This window comes from Trachypithecus francoisi, unplaced genomic scaffold (genome assembly GCF_009764315.1).
Source record: "Trachypithecus francoisi isolate TF-2019V2 unplaced genomic scaffold, Tfra_2.0 Lachesis_group19, whole genome shotgun sequence".
Classification (NCBI taxonomy): Eukaryota; Metazoa; Chordata; class Mammalia; order Primates; family Cercopithecidae; genus Trachypithecus; species Trachypithecus francoisi.
The window spans coordinates 15066195-15085525 of NW_022681464.1; positions in this window are offsets into that span (position 1 = coordinate 15066195).

Here is a 19331-nt window from a genome sequence, read left to right on the forward strand (position 1 = left end):
TGGATACAAAGTGGTTAAAACCGACGTAATCATTAACAATTCTACTTGAAACCTCAGGATGCTAGATCTAAGCCTGATGTTTATTTTCAGTGAGCATATTCATTCTCTTTATTCCGTTCTCAGTTGACATTCTGTTTTCTGTGCATTACATCCTGCCACCATTTTCACCCATCTCTTAGTGTCCTCTACCTTCCTTTGAATAATTTACTGAAGAATAATTGAGAATTCCAGTGTATGCCCATCACTACCCTAGCTTCCAGCTACAAGAAATGCAAAATAAATATGAGACAAATACAGAATTCACAAATGTTATGATTTTATCTGGAGAAAGAAAGCCTTTGCTAGAGGACAGTTGCACTGTGGCATGAAAACTTGAGTGGGACCTTATGTTTTGGTTGGTGGTGGTGGTGTTGTTTTTGAGATGTCACTCAGGCTGGAGAGCAGTGGCACAATCTTGGCTCACTGCAGCCTCCACCTCCCAAGCTCAAGAGATTCTCCTGCCTCAGCCTTTCAAACTAGCTGGGAGTTAAGATACGTGTCACCATGTCCAGTTAATTTTTTGTACTTTTTAGTAGAGACGGGGTTTTGCCACGTTCTCCAGGCTGGTCTTAAACTACTGATCTCAGGTGATCCACCCTCCTCAGCCTCCCAAGGTGCTGGGATTACAGGCATGAGCCACGGCACCTGGCCTGTTATGCTGTAAATTCCATGATTGGAATATTGATCCAAATGACATATAATCACGTCTCTGATATTGAGAATCACCTAACTGGCTGAGGCTTAGTTACTTTATTTGTGAAATGGGGAAACTGGACTGGTTTATCTCTAAAATTTATCCCTTCAAGTTTTTGTTACATCTTGAAGGCACCATTTTTATTGTCTCTATTTAGTTGCATTACATATAAAGTTTATAGTAGATAATGTTCAAAGTTTTTGGTAAAGTATTTGGGGTTCCTCAAATAAATTGCAATTTGCAGAGGCTGAGCTCTTCAGGAAATGCTCTGCCATTCTGTAGCTAAAATTAATTTTTTCTAATGACTTACTTAGGAGAAGAGGGTTTTGCCTGACTCTTTCAAGTGTTCTTTGCCCAGTGAGGGGAATCTATAATTTTTAGAATAGCTTAGTAGATGTTGAGAGCTTGTTTTCCTTAAAGTAAATGACAGAGTTGATGGCTACATCCTCTAAGGTCTATGCTGCTTATTGATTACTTCATCTTTAAATGCCCAGTATATTCATGTTTATATCCATTTCATTTTGGCTTCAAATGTCTTAGTCCTTCATTCCTTTATCTTGATTTGTTCTCCCTTTCTCTCCCACATCATATTTAGTCTCGGAGCATTCTTAAGTCTTAGCTCTTGTTTTGGCACTACTCAAAAGAAGTTGAGTGGAAATTTGCTCTTTTCTATTGTAATTATCCTTGCTCAAAATCTTTGATGCCAGATCCTCATATATTTCATTTGTTTATATGTATAATTATGTATAATGAATAATTTTGGATTCATAGCATTCACATTATAGGTTTTCATTTTGAGGTTCACCTGTATCAAGTGCTTACCTTCTATTACTTTGGATTTAGACACAGGAGCATGACACATGTTTGCTATAGCTGTACCTGTACTTCAAGGTTTGAAGTCTTGCTGAAGATAATTTTGTTAAATTGAGTTTATTCTTTATTTATTGTTAATGGGAGCCATCAGAATAAAAGGGTTTATTTGGAATGACAAGAAAGAGTATTTGACAAAATTTCCAGCTTAAGACTATAAAATAAATCCCAGGGAATCATAATTATTAAGTATTAATATATTTCTTCAAAACTCATTAGTTCAACCAGGCAGTGAATTCCACACAACCACTAAGAGATCCCTTAATACTCTGTGGCTAGTAATACAAAACCATGACTTGGCATTTCCAAAAATAATTCAACACCAAGATTTCAATTGCTAATCAGAAAAATGGTGAGGATTAAGATAAATTATAAACGCATTTTTTCAAATCTCTTGCATTTCTATTTATTGAATCCATGCTTCTGTGTACTAACAGGCTTAATTTGTCTAAACTAGAGTCCATCTACAAATTTACCCTAAAAGAACTATTTAAATAGAGAATAGAGATATTTGTGATTTATTACATCCTCTCTCTCTCTCAAAAAAAAAAAAAAAAAAAAAAAAAAAAGCTTAGTTAATTAAAAAAGCTCCGGGTCACTATAAGTTTTAATTAAGTTTTAGCCATAATTTTAGATTGTTAAAAAGGCCAGGGGAAGGTGGAAAATAAATATAGCCAGCAAGCTAGAGCCACTTTAATACTCCTGGTTTATTAAAATCTATTCGAGTCTTTGATGGTCTATGAAATCATAGAGTTCTATCAGTTATGATCTCAAAAGATTTCTGAAACATTTTTAAAGCAAGAAGTAAGCAAATTATGGGTTTGTCTTTTAAAATGTGTTTTATTATGTCATTACTTCAAATAATGTCAGTAACTCAGTACCAGTTTGAATGGTTATGGAACATTTGTAATTCAAGGGGGTGTGATTATCATTGTATATTCTGGTATAAAAAAAGACTTTAGCCAGATTACTTTTTATCGGCTCATGAATTTAGATGCAGTTCTTTTAGTCCCATAATGCAGCTGTCTAGGGGTAGATATATGCAACTCTCCAGATTGGCTGCCATTGAAAACTTGTAGTCTGAAATTTGATAGTTCAGGGTGGGGAGGCATTGCAGGCTCTCATGGGGAAAACATTTTGAAACAAATAGCTACAACAATGACAAAAAAATGAGATTTGAGTTAGCTGTTTCCCAGGTGATATTTGTGTTCTCCATCTATACATATAATACAGCGGAAAAAAGCAGCCCTCTTTGCGTTTATTTCTACTGCCAGTCTGTATATGATAAATGTCAATTTCTCCAAACATCCAACAGAATAAGGCCTCCTTGACACTAAGAATCATTCACTTAACTGACAAATTCATGCTCTCCATTTAATGTGGCTTTATTAGCATTAGCAGTCAGCAATTCTGAGTCCATTGGCTGATAAAGATGGACTTTCATTAATGCTCACTTAAGAAAATAATTCCTTATCTTCAAAGGCTGAACAAGCACACTGTATACTCTTTTTTAAAAAAGGTGTACAACAAGTAAAAACAGACAAAGAAACAGATTTGATTACACCCTCTGAATCAGGAGTCCCCAGCCTCTCAGGCTGCAGACTGATACTGGTCTGTGGCCTGTTAGGAACTGGGCCGCACAGCAGGAGGCGAGTGGTGGGCAAGCTAGCATTACCACCTGAGCTTCGCCTCCCATCAGATCTGCACTGCCATTAGATTCTCATAAAAGTGTGAACTCTATTGTGAATTGTGCATGTGAGGGATCTAGGTTGTGCACTCCTTTTGAGAATCTAATGCCTGATGATCTGAGATAGAACAGTTTCCTCCCAAAATCATTACCCCCTCCCCCATCCATGGAAATACCGTCTTCTATGAAACCAATCCCTGCTGCCAAAAAGGGTAGGGACCATTGCTCTGAATGATGACAGAGCACTGGTACAATGGAGGAGGACTGAGGTTCACAATTCGTTCAGCTATGGTATCTTTTCAATTTAAAAGTTTTCATGCAGTATTCTCAATCATGACTAACCACAGGTGTGCCAACTAGAAAGTAAAACTATTGGAATTATTGATACTATAAACTGTTTTTTTGTTGTTGTTGTTGAGACAGAGTCTCGCTCTGTCGCCCAGGCTGGAGTGCAGTGGCCGGATCTCAGCTCCCTGCAAGCTCCGCCTCCCGGGTTTACGCCATTCTCCTGCCTCAGCCTCCCGAGTAGCTGGGACTACAGGCGCCCGCCACCTCGTCCGGCTAGTTTTTTTTTTTTGTATTTTTAGTAGAGACGGGGTTTCACCGTGTTAGCCAGGATGGTCTCGATCTCCTGACCTCGTGATCCGCCCGTCTCGGCCTCCCAAAGTGCTGGGATTACAGGCTTGAGCCACCGCGCCCGGCCTATAAACTGTTAAACAAACAAAAAAAATCACTGATACTTGCTAAAGCATAGTAAAGAAGATTTTATTCATGACCATAGTGATAAGTATAGGGACCACTGCAATAGGATTTTGCAGAGAAATTGGTCTCAACACCAAATACAGCATGGGGAGGTAGGAACTGATAGTCAAGGCGCAGCGTAGGGGTCAGTGGATAGAAAATTACTAAGAGGAAACATCAGGGGTAAATGGGATTCTGGCTAAACTGACCTTCAACAATCTTGCTAAAGACAAGTGAGGATGATCCTCCATATTTATATCAACCTGTACAGTATAGTCTACTACACCCCTAGCCTATTGACCCTCCTCCATTACTGAAAACCTATATGGAAACCTTTACAGGCACAAACCTATACAGCATGTTACTATACTCAATACTTTAGGCTGTAGGAGGAAGAGGAAACTAATTAGATATCGAGTGCTCAGATAGCAAGAGTGAGATGTTCTTGCTAAGTTAACTTGGCAGGTAGACTGAAGTTTGCTCAAAGGATCTTTGTCAAAGTCACATATGAGAAAGAGAAGTCATAACAAGACTATCAGTGAGACTAGACTGTAATAAAATAAGACATCAGATGTGTGGCTTTAAGGCTTTGAAATCCTCAATCTGAGCCTTCTTTGGCATACTTTTCCCCTATCTTTCCTCTCCTTGTAGAATCTAGTAGCCTTCTGTTCTTACACTAGATGAGAGATATCTAACGAAGGCCCGATTGATGGGACAGGTGAACAAAGCCTGCAATTTTTTCTGAAGGGCAATGGAATTCGCTGCATAGTAGTAGCTGGGAAATTAAAAAGCAAGCAGTAATGTCAAAGGATAGAGCCTGAATGTGAGCAAAGAGGTAGAAATCACACATGAGAAGAGAAGAGCAAGCCCTACTGCCAAAGGATATACAGTGATATGCCACATGACTTTTCAGTCAACAGTAGACTGCAAATACGGAATTGGTCCCATATGATTATAATACTATATTTTTCCTGTATGTTTTCTGTTTAGATATGTTTAGCTAAGATATTTAATACAGTAACACGCTCTACAGGTTTGGGCCAAGGATCAATAGGTTGTACGATATAGCCTGGGGTGTATTAAGCTATACTATACAGGTTGATATAAGATTGGAGCATGATGTTCACACAATGAAATCGCCTAAGGACACATTTCTCAGAACTCCTCGCAATCGTTAAGCGATATATGACCATAGTGTCATCGTTAAAAATCAGAAAAGTTGGCCAGGCATGGTGGCTCATGTCTGTAATCACAGCACTTTGGGAGGCCAAAACGGGAGGATCACCTGAGATCAGGAGTTCGAGACAAGTCTCGTCAACATGGCAAAATCCCGTCTCTACTAAAAGTACAAAAATTAGCTGGGTGTGGTGGTGGGCACCTGTAATCCCAGCTACTCAGGAGGCTGAGGCAGGAAAATTGCTTGAACCCGGGAGTTGAAGGTTGTAGTGAGACGAGATCGCACCACTGCACTCCAGCCTGGGCGATAAGAGCAAGACTCCATCTCAAAAACAAATAAATAAATAAACATCAAATCAAATCAAATTAGAAAAGCCATCTGTATTTTGTAGGGCTATGTGGACTTTGAAAACAAACTATTTTGTTTGTATGTAATTTTATTGGTTTGTTACTTTTTTTGCTATTATTAAGTAGGTATTTTGGTCAATGTTAAGAATATGTTGTATTATATGAAACTTGATCCAACCCTTGTGGAGTTATGGTATGAGCCCTCTCTCTTTTTAATTTTTTTTATTTTTATTTTTTGAGACTGGGTCTCCTGCTGTCACCCAGGCTGGAGTGCAGGGGAGTGAACACAGTTCACCACAGGCTCGACTTCCTGGGCCCAAGAGATCCTCCTGCCTCAGCCATCTGTGTGGCTGGGACCACAGGTGCATGCCATCGCACCTGGCTAATTTTCTGATTTTTTGTAGGGATAAGGTCTCATTATGTTGCCCAGGCTGATCTCAAATGTTTGGGCTTAAGTGGTCCTCCCACCTCAGCCTCTCAAAGTGCTGGAACTACAAGTGTGAGTCACTACACCCGGAAGCTCTCTTAAAAAAAAAAAATCCAATTCACAGAGAGGAAGTGACTAGCTGGAGGCTCACAGCCAGTCAGTAGTGGTGGACATGCAACTTGAGTCTAAGTCCAAGCATTTTATTTTTTCCTCTGAGCATGGAGCTTGCTAGGAGGGATGGTAAAAAGTGCTGTCGGAGAAAATCTCTTTACAGGCTGGAATGCTTGGCCAAATAAAATGTAATCCCAGAAAAAAAGTTTAGTTAAAATACAAAGTACAAAAGTATATCATAAAGGTGGAAGACTTAAAAACCAGTATGTCAAAAATAAAGATAAAAGCCTTTAATTCACCACATGCTCAATGTATGCCAAATGTGCAATATACTTCTTAAAAAGTAGCTGTTCTCTAGATTAATGCACTTGGTATCCTAAGCATGATTCCAAGAGATTTGGTCAGGGAATGATGAAGAGGTAGTCAAGATCTGATATGGTACCTGACTCCTGGGCAAGATAGTGATGTAGCAAATGACCCAAATATAGAAACTATCTGTGTTGGTTTAGCCAAGTAGGAGAGTACAGGTGACCAGTACTATAAGGGAAAGGCAAAGTAAGGAATGGTTCAGAAAATAGCCAACATACGGGTTTCCAGTCATAAGGGAGGAAAATCCAGCTCATGGCTTGGATTCAGGAGACTTAAGAATATGTAATCCTCTTTTGGGGGATGCAATGTTCCTTCTCTACAAGTAACTAGGAGGGGAATGAAGGAAATGTCTCCATTCCAGAGTGATGGACAGAATAAGGCAAGATGGGAGGTTTTCTTACCCCTCAGTGGTAGTTGTGGCAGACTTCCCGTCTTTGAAACGATCTAAGATACCTGGATGAATAAATGTATATCAAGGTCTATGGACATTTCTATAAACTGTAATAACCCCAAGAGAAACCATATGTAACAACTTTAGGGGACCCTGGCGTTATTACCTGAACAAGTTGTCACATAAAATTAGGCATGATACAGCCAATTAAAATGCAACAAAGAATTTTAAGTAAAACTGTTGAAGAATCATCAAAGAAACAGCGTGAAATACTTATGTGGGAGAATAAAATATATTTATGTGTTTCTATGTCATTTAAAAGAAAAGAAAGTAACAAAACTCAGAAAACAACTTGAAAATCCTTTAGGTATGATCAGTTGTGATTTCAGCTGTGAAAGAGGGATCCTGTTAAGTCTTTTTTTTATAAGTGAGAAGCAGAGAAATCATTGTAAAACTATCTTAAATATAATAACTGGAATGTAGCCAATTTTTAGGTGGGGGCATTAAGGAAAAGATTGGAGAACCATGTAATTATGATGACAGAGGAAAGAAGATAAAGAAACAGAATTCTGATTTTAGCCTGCAGTAATAGAAGTGTAACACCTATAAGAAGAGCAACAACTCTCCCAGTTTGCTCATATAGGTGAGATCACATTGGTTGCATTAATTGCAAGGCACTATACTCATTTCCAATCTCTACAATATCATAAACCATGCCCGGTGGTGTTTTGGTGGCCTATTTGTCATAGATGTAAAAAAAACCACTTTCTAATGGTTAAGCACATATATTACCTGGTAACGTATGTCTCAAAGGTTAGAATTAGACACACCATTGCATCTGAGACTTACTACCACATTTGATTGTATCTTGTGATGCCAATGCCTGTGTATGGCAGGAACTTAATACACTGCTCTCTCATTTCCTCAAGGTATTGGGAGCACATGATACACACACCAACATCAAGCAAGGTAAGAATAACATCATGCTATACTTTTGTCTAGTTTCTTTGCATTTTTTAGAAGGACTACACAGAAAAGGTGATGATGATTAACGGTAGAATGAAAGAGTAAATTTTTAGACACCATGACATGTTGCTGAAAAAAAAAAAGTCCTTCAAAATGTCCCTGAAATGACCCCAAAGAGGTATCTAGTTCCTCGTTATATATAAAATGGTCCTAATAGAAATTGAGGCTGCATTATGAATAATGAGGCTGAATTTTAATAAAAAACATGTCTTTACTAATCTAAACGTCCATTCCATCAAGCTGAAAACAATGTTAATCTAAGTGCTATTCTCCTAACACTTGGAAGCCTTGATTTATCCTATTAAGATTCCTCTCTACTCTTTCAATGCCCTAAAATAACAGAGAAACTGTGTTTATTTTTTAAGCAAATAAGGAATTTTTTTAATGCAATCTTTATAGGGAATGTTTCCATGTATTCATAAAATACAGGAAAGTCCCCACCATAATAAAACATCAACATAGTCTACAATTGTACAATTTAGGATATCAGCTGAAGGAATAATGTTCTTTTCTCAATTCAGTCAAAGTAGTTATAGGTTAAAAATTATATGCATAATATTTGGCTGGGTTCTTCACAATATAGTATCCACCTTCAAGGAGCATAAACTCTACTTGAGGAAACAAGATATTATAATAAAATCAGGTAAATCATCATATAAAGTAGTGTAATAATAAATGTTATACGTAATTCATTATTCACAAAAACAACTAACCTAACATTTGCAGGGTCAAGAGCAAGCATACAAATGGAGACCCACATACTATGTGTGTAGGTATTTAAGAGGTATAAACTCTCATAACAACCCAGAGGGCCAAGTTTGAAATCAGGATTTTCAGAGTCCCTTTAGGATGCTGGGCTCAGAGAGCGCCCACTAACAGCCCATCCTCTACTGCAGTCTTTTTTCTATGCACTGCTGGCTCTTCACCTTACTTCAAGTGACACCTCTTCTGCCAAAATTAAGTTACTACCTTAGTTCACTTACTAAATCTCCTTCCTCACCCTGCACAAACCACTACTCTTTGGTCAATGCACATGCTGGTGGCAGGAGCTACATTATGGAAGGAGGGTCTGGAGAAGAGACCAGCTTTCTGCCTGAATTGAATATAGAAGCAGACCTCAAAAGAGCAGGACTTGTCCATTGCAAATAGAGCAAAACCCATCATCAAAACCATAGAAAGCTATTATTGCATTAGATACTGAGGCTGTAGGTGCTTTTCTTTTTAAATTGACTGACAAGAGCAGAGAGTTCATATTAGGAAACAGTGGCAATTAACACAAAAATTATTCTTTAATGATCCTGCCCATTAGCTATAAAATTTTGTTACAAAGAAAATTCTTGGAATTAAAGTAAAAATTTCTCCACAATCGAATTCTAGAATATGTTTTCTCCCTCACTGACCATTATTTTCTTGTCCCTTAAGACTTTTTTCTTTTCCTGAAAAAACAACATGGTATTTTACTTGACAATAAAATTTCGCACTTAAATCCAGGAAAAGCTTAGATAGATATGTCAATATACATTTACATTCTATATAACCTTTCACATAAGTTTAACTCACTATTTTTCACTCATGCAATTTTTGACCTTCACATTTTAAGTTATGATGTTTTTATAAGTCAAATATATATACCTCATGTACTATTTAGCAAGCTTTCCAAACCTTTACAGTTCATCTCAAATACTGACAAATCATAGAAACCTTTCTAATTTCCATGGAAAAATAAATGGGTCTTTATTCTCATAAAAATGTGTTTGACTAACACAAGAACAGAAAACCAAACACCGCATGTTCTCACCCATAAGTGGGAGTTGACCAATGAGAACACATGGACACGGCGGGGGCGGAGGCATCAGGCACTGGGGCCTGTGGGGGGTTGGAGGCTAGCGGAGAAATAGCATTAGGAGAAACACCTAATGTGGATGACGGGTTGATGGGTGCAGCAAACCACCATGGGACATGTACACCTATGTAACAACCCCAGAACTTAAATTATAATAAAAAAAAGGGCTTGAATCATCCCATATATCTAAATACATCTTGTAACTACTGGACTGTAAATGCCTTAAAGGCGAAGATCATGTCATATATTCAAATGCCAAAGCACTTGACATAATCTCTGATATATTAAGAATAATTATCAACACAGTTTGTAGTTGTTCAATAAAAACTAAGGATGATGGACATTTTAATTTAATCTTGGTATAATAAATGATGCCATAAACTCTTAAGTAATTAAGCCCTGTGGAACATACAAGGGTCATGGGGTACTTACTTCCTGAATTACATTTCTTAAAAGTGCCAAGAAAATAGTTCATCTATTTATAATCAGTCTTATATTCAGCAACAAATCCTAAAAGATTCTTCATCCCAGGAACTTAATACTGTTTCAGTGTGGCTGTGGAGTTGGTTTGAGGGAGATTCCACTGTAGTTTATGGCGCCTTCTCTAGTTTATGTCCTATTTATTACTAGATTCCACCTTATTTAAGGAACACCACCAACAAACTGAATCGCTGTCTGTCACTCTGTTACAAACTTCACAGAGCTTCAGCCATGACAGCAAACATCAACAAGCTCCATGAAGTGATTGGCACTGCCCATCAATCATGGCTCGGGTGCAAAGTGAAGGGGAGGTTTTTCTTTATAGTGAATATACTAGAGAGAAAACATGGTCATTTTGGGTGAATTTGTCTATAAATATCCTGCCTCAATACTATCAACACAAATGACTTCCACCTTCTTTTTTTTCTTGTGAATTGTTTTGCTTCATCAAAGATAATAAAATATTAAATGGCATAAACAGATTTGAGGCCAGAAGGTAGCAACTCTGGTGATAATGCTGTTGGAATGAGCATATTCAATATGAGAGAATCATTCTTATAAGTTTAATTTGCTTCTGTTTCTGAATTTTTATGAAAATTGGATACAGGTATAAATTATCACAATGCAGCATTTTAAATTTCCAACTATCACTTTCCCTGAAGTTTGCCCGAACTGTATAACTTTTTGACAATAAGGACATTACCTCTTGCTGCTTTATATTACTTTCCTCTCTTTTACTTTGGCTGGGATTGAGATTTTTAAAGAATTTTCATTTCCTTTTGTAGGAATCAGTCGAGAATTTTGATTGGCCGAGTGTGCTGGCTCACACCTCTAATTCCAACAGTTTGGGAGGCCAAGACGGGCAGATGACCTGAGGTCAGGAGTTCAAGAGCAGCCTGATCAGCATGGTGAAACCCCATCCCTACTGAAAATAAAATAAAATACAAAATTAGCTGGGTGCAGTGGTGCATGCCTGTAATCCCAGCTACTTGGGAGGCTGAGGCAGGAGAATCACTTGAACCCAGGAGGCAGAGGTTGCAGTAAGCTGAGATCACGCCATTGTACTCCAGCCTGGGCAACAACAGCGAAACTCCATCTCAAAAAAAAAAAAAGGGAGAAAAGAAACTGACTAGAAATTTAAACTAATAGCCAGCTTCTACCTTTGTCTCCATAATACCAAAATTACATAACGTAAAGATTCACAACATAGGAATATGAAACTACAAACTAACAAGTTTGTGTGTGTGAAATATGTGTGTTTTTCACATCCTGCTCTTCATCCAATTTCCAGCATGGGGGAGATAAGATGTATAAGACATAGAAGAGAGAATAAATATTTCATTTTATCAGTTTTGACGTATAGTTAATAAGTAATTAATTAAATTTCTGGGACCATACAGCCATTTAAAAACAAAAGTAAAAATAGGGTCTAGAAATATTGACTCTCACTGTGGCCAGTTTGGCATTTTGCATTAAAAAGCTATATCAATATCTATTTTTTAAATAAACTTTTTTATGAGCCTAATGAAGTAACAGTCACAGTTTGAGTCCTATTGTGTAGGTATGTTAGTGTTTTTCTCTTTCACTAATACAAACCGTATCACCCCAACCATAGGGCTTACTAATGACAGGGGTAACACTAAAGATAAGTTAAGGTATAGATGACTCAAGGTCATTCTGTCATTACTGGATAAAGGTCCCCAAACCCACCCACAACTGCCACTGGATCATTCACTTCAACTTCATATTCAAAGGAAAAAATATATAAGATACAACCCTCAATGTTGTTTCTATACTATGTGGCCAAATCTACCATATCACTTGGGTCTCTGTCTGTGACTGACAGAAAACTCTTAGCAAAAATAAACTTTTTGTTACTGAACGTACTTTTGACCTCTAGACCCTTTTTGGCCTTTGCATTGAAATTGTGTGTGTGGCACATGAATGAAAATCAGAGAGAACTGCAAGGTCATCAGGCAGTATCTGGGAGAGGGAAGATGCTGAAACACAGGAAGCGCTGCTCTCTTCAGATAAACAGTCCCTCTTGGCTCTTCCCTTCCCCATCACCGTGACTGACAGGCATCGCATGATCTCACAGAGAGGAAGGAGATAAGCAACCAGGGAACAGGGAAATACAAGTGTTTGTGGAAGAATTTAGTACCCAGCTATGTGATTTCTGGCTTGCTCAAATATGAACAAAAGAAAAGTAGTGGGACAAAGGTTAAAAGTGTGTCTTTTTCATACCAATAACTCTTTATTTAAAAAGAGTTTCTATAAACCCTTTCACTTATTCTCTAAATTTAAATGTAAAAGGTATCCAATGCTCTGGTTTTACCTCAGAGATGTGAAGAGTGAAAAAGATCCTCGCTCCCACCCTTACAGCAAGAAACAAGCTGAGCAAACCATAAAGCAACAGCTTTTCTTGAATCCATCAGTTAACTAAGGTGGTAGTGTAACTATCCCCAAATCTTAGCGAAGATGGGCGCCTTCAGGAATCAGATCTTGAGCACTTGTTTACTGAGGACAGGTGCCTTAGCAAAGGGATGTTTCTGTTTTCTTTCAGATGTTTTCTCCCACAAATCCCACCAGGAATTCTCAGGGAAAATCTGGAAGAATACTGACACAACTCCCCTGTGGTACATGGTGCTGGCTAGAGGAGGGGAACAGAGGTTACTAAAGAAAAACTGCTGGCACCCTTGTCCCTGTCTCCCTTACAGGACAAAAGCCTTCGACCACTTGTAGAAACACACAAAGTTGTAGAAGAGGAAAGGTGGGGGGCAACTTTCTACATTGATCCAGCATAGAGGAGAGGAGAAGAAGGTGAATTCCTGAGACCCAGAAATATAGTATTTACCTAAGACTGAAGCTAAATCAGAACATCAGAGAACATCCTTTCCTTCTTCCACTCTTCATTACTAGATTAACAAGCATACAGTAAAAAAGTCGTGGGATACAGCTGGGAGAGATACAAGAGGCACAACGCTTCAGGAACACAGTACAAAGGGACAGACCCAAAGACAAGCCTGAGGTGATGGCAGACATTGAGAAAATCACCTCTAGGAATACAGTACTTACCTTTAACATAAGAAATCATTAGAGGAGTATAAAATAAGTACACACACTAACTGTGCAGCAACAGGAAGTTTTGTTCATCTGTATCTATTACAAAAAATGTATCTAAGTATTTACTATGTTACGTAAGTTGTCCTATTTTCAATAAAAAAAAAAAAAATCATAAACCATAGGAGACAGAAAACAAACAAACTTGTAAGAGACAAAAAAAAAAAAAAAAAAAAAACCTCACCAGGTGTTAGAACAATCAGAACGTAAACTTTAAATAAAAGTTATTAAGATATTAAAAGTTCTAATGGAAAATAAAGACAACATTCAAAATTAGGAGGGCAACTGTAGCAGAAAGATGGGCACTATACGAAATAACCAAATGAAAATACTAAAAATGAAAAGCATATTAACAAATTATCTTCAATGACTTTATCAGTAGATTCAACACAGTTGATGGAAGAATCAGTGAACTTGAAGATATATCAATATAAATTACCCACAACAGAGAGGAAGGGGAAATGGTTGTTCAAAAAAATTATAAACAAACAGAAGAAAGCATCCAAGACTTGTGTATCCAAGCAATTCCAGATGCTTTAATATACATGAAATTAGAATTCTGTAAGAAGAGGTAGAAAACTGAGAAGACGAAGTTTCCAAAATTAGTGGCAAACCGCAACCCACAGATGCAAGAAGCTCAGAGAACTAAAAACAGAATAATCGTTTCCCTTTCCTCCTTATATAGCTAGGCATATCAAGTTCAAAACTGGTAAAACCACAGGTGAAAAGAAAATCCTGAAAGAAGACAGAGGAAAAGAGCACTTTACCAACAAAGTAACAAGTGAAATAATTATAGCTGGCTTTTCTTGAGAAATTATGCAAACAGGAAGATAACGAAGGGACATACTTAAAATGCTGAAAGCAAAAGAAAGGAAACATGACAAAACAAAACCCTGTCAACCTAGAATTCTCTAACCAGCAAAAATATTCTTCAAAAGTAAAGGAGAAGTAAGGACTTGCTCAAACAAAAACTCAGGGAATTTATTGGCAGCAGTCTCACTCTGTAAGAAAGGTTAAAAAAGTTCTCCAGGAAGAAAGCACACAATAGAGAGAAAAGAAACTATACAGTAAATAAAGAGGCCTGGAAGTGGTACAAGAAAAGGTGAAATAAAATTTATTTATATAAATTTTTACTTAAATTTTATTTACATAAAATAAAATTTATGTTATACAAATATTCTAATATATAATCGTCTAAGCAAAAATAGACGATTTTTACATAGTGTTTTACATAGTGTTTACAGCATATGTAAAAGCAAAATACATGAAAACAACAGCACATGGATATAAAGAATAGTTAGAAATTCACTATCGCAAAGTCCTTATGCTGCATGGGAAGCAGTGTAACATTATTTGAAGGTAATCTTAATTAAAAATATGTAAGCCCTAGGGTAAACATTAAAAAATAAAAGTAGGTATAAATAATAAGTTAGTAGAAGAAATAAAATCGAATATCAAAAATGTTCAATTGGCCCCAGGGGGGAAAGAGAAAATATAAAAAAAGAAACAACAGATGAAATTAAAAAATACCTAGCAAGGCAGATTTTTAAAAGATATCCAAATGAAAATGGCAATCAGTAGAAAGAAGTTTTTAAAGAAATCCCCAAGGGTAACACACAGGAATTCTGAAGTTTTATCTGTTATTTCTTTATTTTATTTTTTTTCTCGGGGGGACAGGGTTTCACCTCTGTTGCCCAGGCAGGAGTACAGTGACTCAATCTCAGCTCACTGCAACTTTTGCCTCTGGTGTTAAAGTGATTCTCCCACCTCAGCCTCCCAGAGTAGCTGGGACTACAGGGAGTCACCACCAGGCCCGGCTAATTTTTGTAATTTTGTAGAGATGGGATTTTGCCATGGTGCCCAGGCAGGAAATTATCTGTTAATTCTTGTATAGACTATATTAATCTATTTTTTTCCCATTAAATTGTGGCAGTGGATATTGTTTGTACCCTGTCAGGTCTGATAACATGGGAATGCACGTTTCCTTATATAACTTAGGAACACAGTATTTCACTACACCCAAATTATATTACTTTAAATAATATAACATGTCAAAAACTGTTCTTACAATAATATAGTATTTGAAACGGCTGTCGCATGATGTGACATCTGAGATCATATGTTAGCTTTGCAATGTACACGTTGTGTGTTATTGAAGATGCTCCTTAACCATTTTTAGCATGTTTTCTCAAAGGTAAAATGGAGATTGTAATATGTGTCTATCAGGGCTACTTTCAAAATTGAATTAGATCAATTATCTGAAAATGTCTCATACAAGTCATGGAATGAACCAACACAATCCTATTAAGGCTGAATTTAATTATTTTTAAATTTAATTTAATTGTAAATAATTAAGTTTATTTCTATAAAAAGAGATAAATTGAGGCAGCTTTTGGGCTAGTATACTAAAAACACTTCTCCCTCTTGGACTTTTTTATTCCTTAACAAAGGATATAGCTAAAATAAGTGTGAGTGAATTTAACTAGTGGATTTATTGTTTTTAAATGTACATTGCTTAATTTTCCTCAATCATTGGATCATAAAACATTAGCCTTTGAAGTAAAAGGTTAATATTACCTTTTCCAGACTCTTTGTTAGTAATGAATACCCTCTATCAAATCTCTAATAGTCATTCAGCATCTACTTGAAGACATTAGTAGTCAGTAACTTACTATTATATGGAGTTGTTCTATTTTGAACCATTATTAATCATTCATTTTCTCAATGAATTTTGCACATACACAGTGTAAAAATTATAAACGTGTAGGGAGGAAGAGATGGTATACTGGTTTTAATCATTGAGTCTAGAATTAATTCTGAGAAAGAAAAAGGATGCCAGCAGGAAGAGGGAATGGCAGCAAGGGAAGGAATGAGAAGACGGGCTGAAGGAGGGTAGTGGCCCTGAGTCCAGTTAGCACATTCAGCACTTTTATGCGCCTGTGATATTTGGTTTTGATATACTCAAAAATGGCTAATTCCTCACTAGTTAAACACAGTCAGAAGAGACCTGAAATAATATGCATTTAGCTCCAAGTTTGATTTCACCATTATATAAAACCTGGGCTTTCTGAACAATCCTGTTGTGAGATTAATCCTTAGATTAATGATAGTTTTCAATATAAGGACCTGTGGGCATGGATGTATACACAAGCATTCATTTTAGAAATTTATTTGGTTCAATCAAATATTTATTAAAAGTCTACCATTTGCAAACTAAATGCAGTCAGTCAAATGGTTGGTTAGTCCAGAAACAGCATCTTATGAGACTAATGATTTGATTAAATAAACTGGATCAGCTGGGGAGCTGGTACCATGTGCAATGAACAGTATTCATTTTTCCCAGAGGCACCAACTTCAGAGTTTGTGGTGAACTTGCAATTCTAGAATCCTTTCAGAAATATAAACATTTTGACTGTACATTCACGAGTCTATGAAGCCCATTTGAATTCATCGAGTCCTGTTAATTTTACCTAAAAATATGTTGCAACTCTGTTCACATCTCTCCACATCCTACACTCTAGTTACACAACATCATCTCCTTCCTGGACAATTGCATTATTTCCTACCTGGTATTGAGAAGTGACAACGTGCTAGCAGCCCTCACTCCTGGAGCCTCCTCGGCTTCTGCGTCCACTCTGGCGGCGCTTTAGGAGCCCTTCAACCCGCCACTGCACTGTGGGATCCCCTCTCTAGGCTGGCCAAGGCCGGAGCCGCCTCCCTCCGCTTGCCAGGAGGTGTGGAGGGAGAGGAGCGGGCTGGAACCCAGGCTGCGGGCCGCGCTCACAGGCCAGCGCGAATTCCAGCGGGTGCGGACTCCTGCTCCGCAGGCCCCGCACTGGGAGCGGCCTGCCGGCACCGCCTGCCCAGGGCAGTGAGGCGCTTAGCACTGCTGGCCTGGGTGAACCGCGCTTGAATTCTCGCCAGGCCTCAGCCGCCTCCCGCTGGGCAGGGCTGCGGACCTGCAGCCCGCCATGTCCGAGCCCCGCCCCGCCTCCTCCATGGGCTCCCGCTCAGCCAGCCGGAGGCTCCCGGATGGGCAACGCCCCCTGCTCCGTGGCGCCTGGTCCCATCAACAGCTCAAAGGCTGAAGAGCGCAGGCGCGGCTGGGACTGGCGGGCAACTCTGCCTGTAGCCCTGGTGGGGAATCCACTGGGTGAAGCCATCTGGGCTCCTGAGTCTAATGAGGACTTGGAGAACCTTTATGTCCAGCTAAGGGATTGTAAACGCACCAATGAGCACTCTGTGTCTCGCTCAGTGTTTGTAAGTACACCAGTCAGTATTCTGTATCTAGCTAACCTAGTGGGGACTTGGAGAACTTTTCTGTCTAGCACTCTGTGTCTAGCTAAAGGACTCTAAAGGACTGTAAATGCACCAATCAGCACTCTGTGTCTAGCTCAAGGTTTGTAAACACACCAATCAGTGCTCTGTGTCTAGCTAATCTAGTGGGGACTTGGAGAACTTTTATGTTTAGCTAGAGGATTGTAAATACAACAGTCAGCACCCTTTCAAAATGATCCAATCAGCTCTCTGTAAAACGGACCAATCAGTAATCTCTAAAATAGACCAATGGGCTATGTAAAATGGACCAATCAGTAGGATGTGGGTGGGGGTCAGATAAGGGAATAAAAGCAGGCTGCCTGAACTAGCCAGCTGCAACCTGCGCCTGTGTGCTTCCAGGTTGTTGAAGCTTTATTCTTTTGTCTTTGCAGTAAATCCCATTGCTGTTCACTCTTTGGATTCATGCTGCCTGTAAAAGCTATAACACTCATCGGGAAGGTCTGAAGCTTCACTCCTGAAGCCAGTGAGTCCACGAACCCACCGGGAGAATGAACGACTTAAGATGGGCTGCCTTTGAGAGCTATAACACTCACCACGAAGGTATGCAGCTTCACTCCTGTCAGCGAGACCATGAACCTACCAGAAGGAAGAATCTCTAGACACATCCAAACGTCTGAAGGAACAAATTCCGGACACACAATCTTTAAGAACTGTAACACTCACCGTGAGGGTCCCGGGCTTCATTCTTCAAGTCAGCGAGACCAAGAACCCACCAATTCCAGACACGGTATGTTTCCTTTAACTCTTACCTCCTCCTGTAGTTTCTTCTCATCAATGCATCCGGAAATGATTTTATTTAAAAGCGGATTTGATTCAGGTCCCTCGCTCTCTGCTTTGATTATTAAATGATTTCCCCTTTGTATTAGAATAATATCCAAACTGTAAAACATGGCCCAATGATCCTGCATGCTTGAGTCCCACATACTACTTAAGTATCATCTTGTGCCTCTGTCTCCCATGGTCACAATGCTTAAGCCAATTGGCTTTTCTTCAAATTCTCAAACATCCCTAATTACGTTCTGTATTACTTAGCATTCTTTGGAGAAACTGAAGCAATAGCAAGGATAGATAGATAGATAGACAGATAATTTATTACAAGGATTTGGCTAATAAAATTGTGGAGTCTGACTCGCCCCAAGATTTACATTTGGCAAGTTGGAGAACGGGAGGGCCGGTGGTGTAGATCTAGAACAATTCTGAAGGCCTGAGGATCAGGAACACTCATGATGTGAGTTTTACCAACAAAGCCTGGCATGCTTGAGACCTGGAAAGAGCCAGTTTCAACATGAATATGGAGGCAGGAAAAAACTGACGTTCCAGATTCAAAGCACTTATACAGAAGGAATTTCCCCTTATTCACAGCAAGGTCAATCTTTTGTTCTATTCAGGCTTTCAACCTTTAGGATGAGGCCCACCCACATTAGGAAAGGCAATCTGCTTTATTCAGCCTGTTGATTTAAATGTTAATCTCATCCAAAAACATCTTAACAGAAACACCCAGAATGCTGTTTTACCAATGGACACCCAATGGTCCAATCAAGTTGATACATGAAATTAACGATCACACTTTCTGAAGTTGAAATCTTTCCTATGCCTGGAAAGCTCTTTTCTAAACTGTTGGGAGGATGGCCCATGCGCATATTCTTCCTTCAGAATCACTTCCTTAGTGAG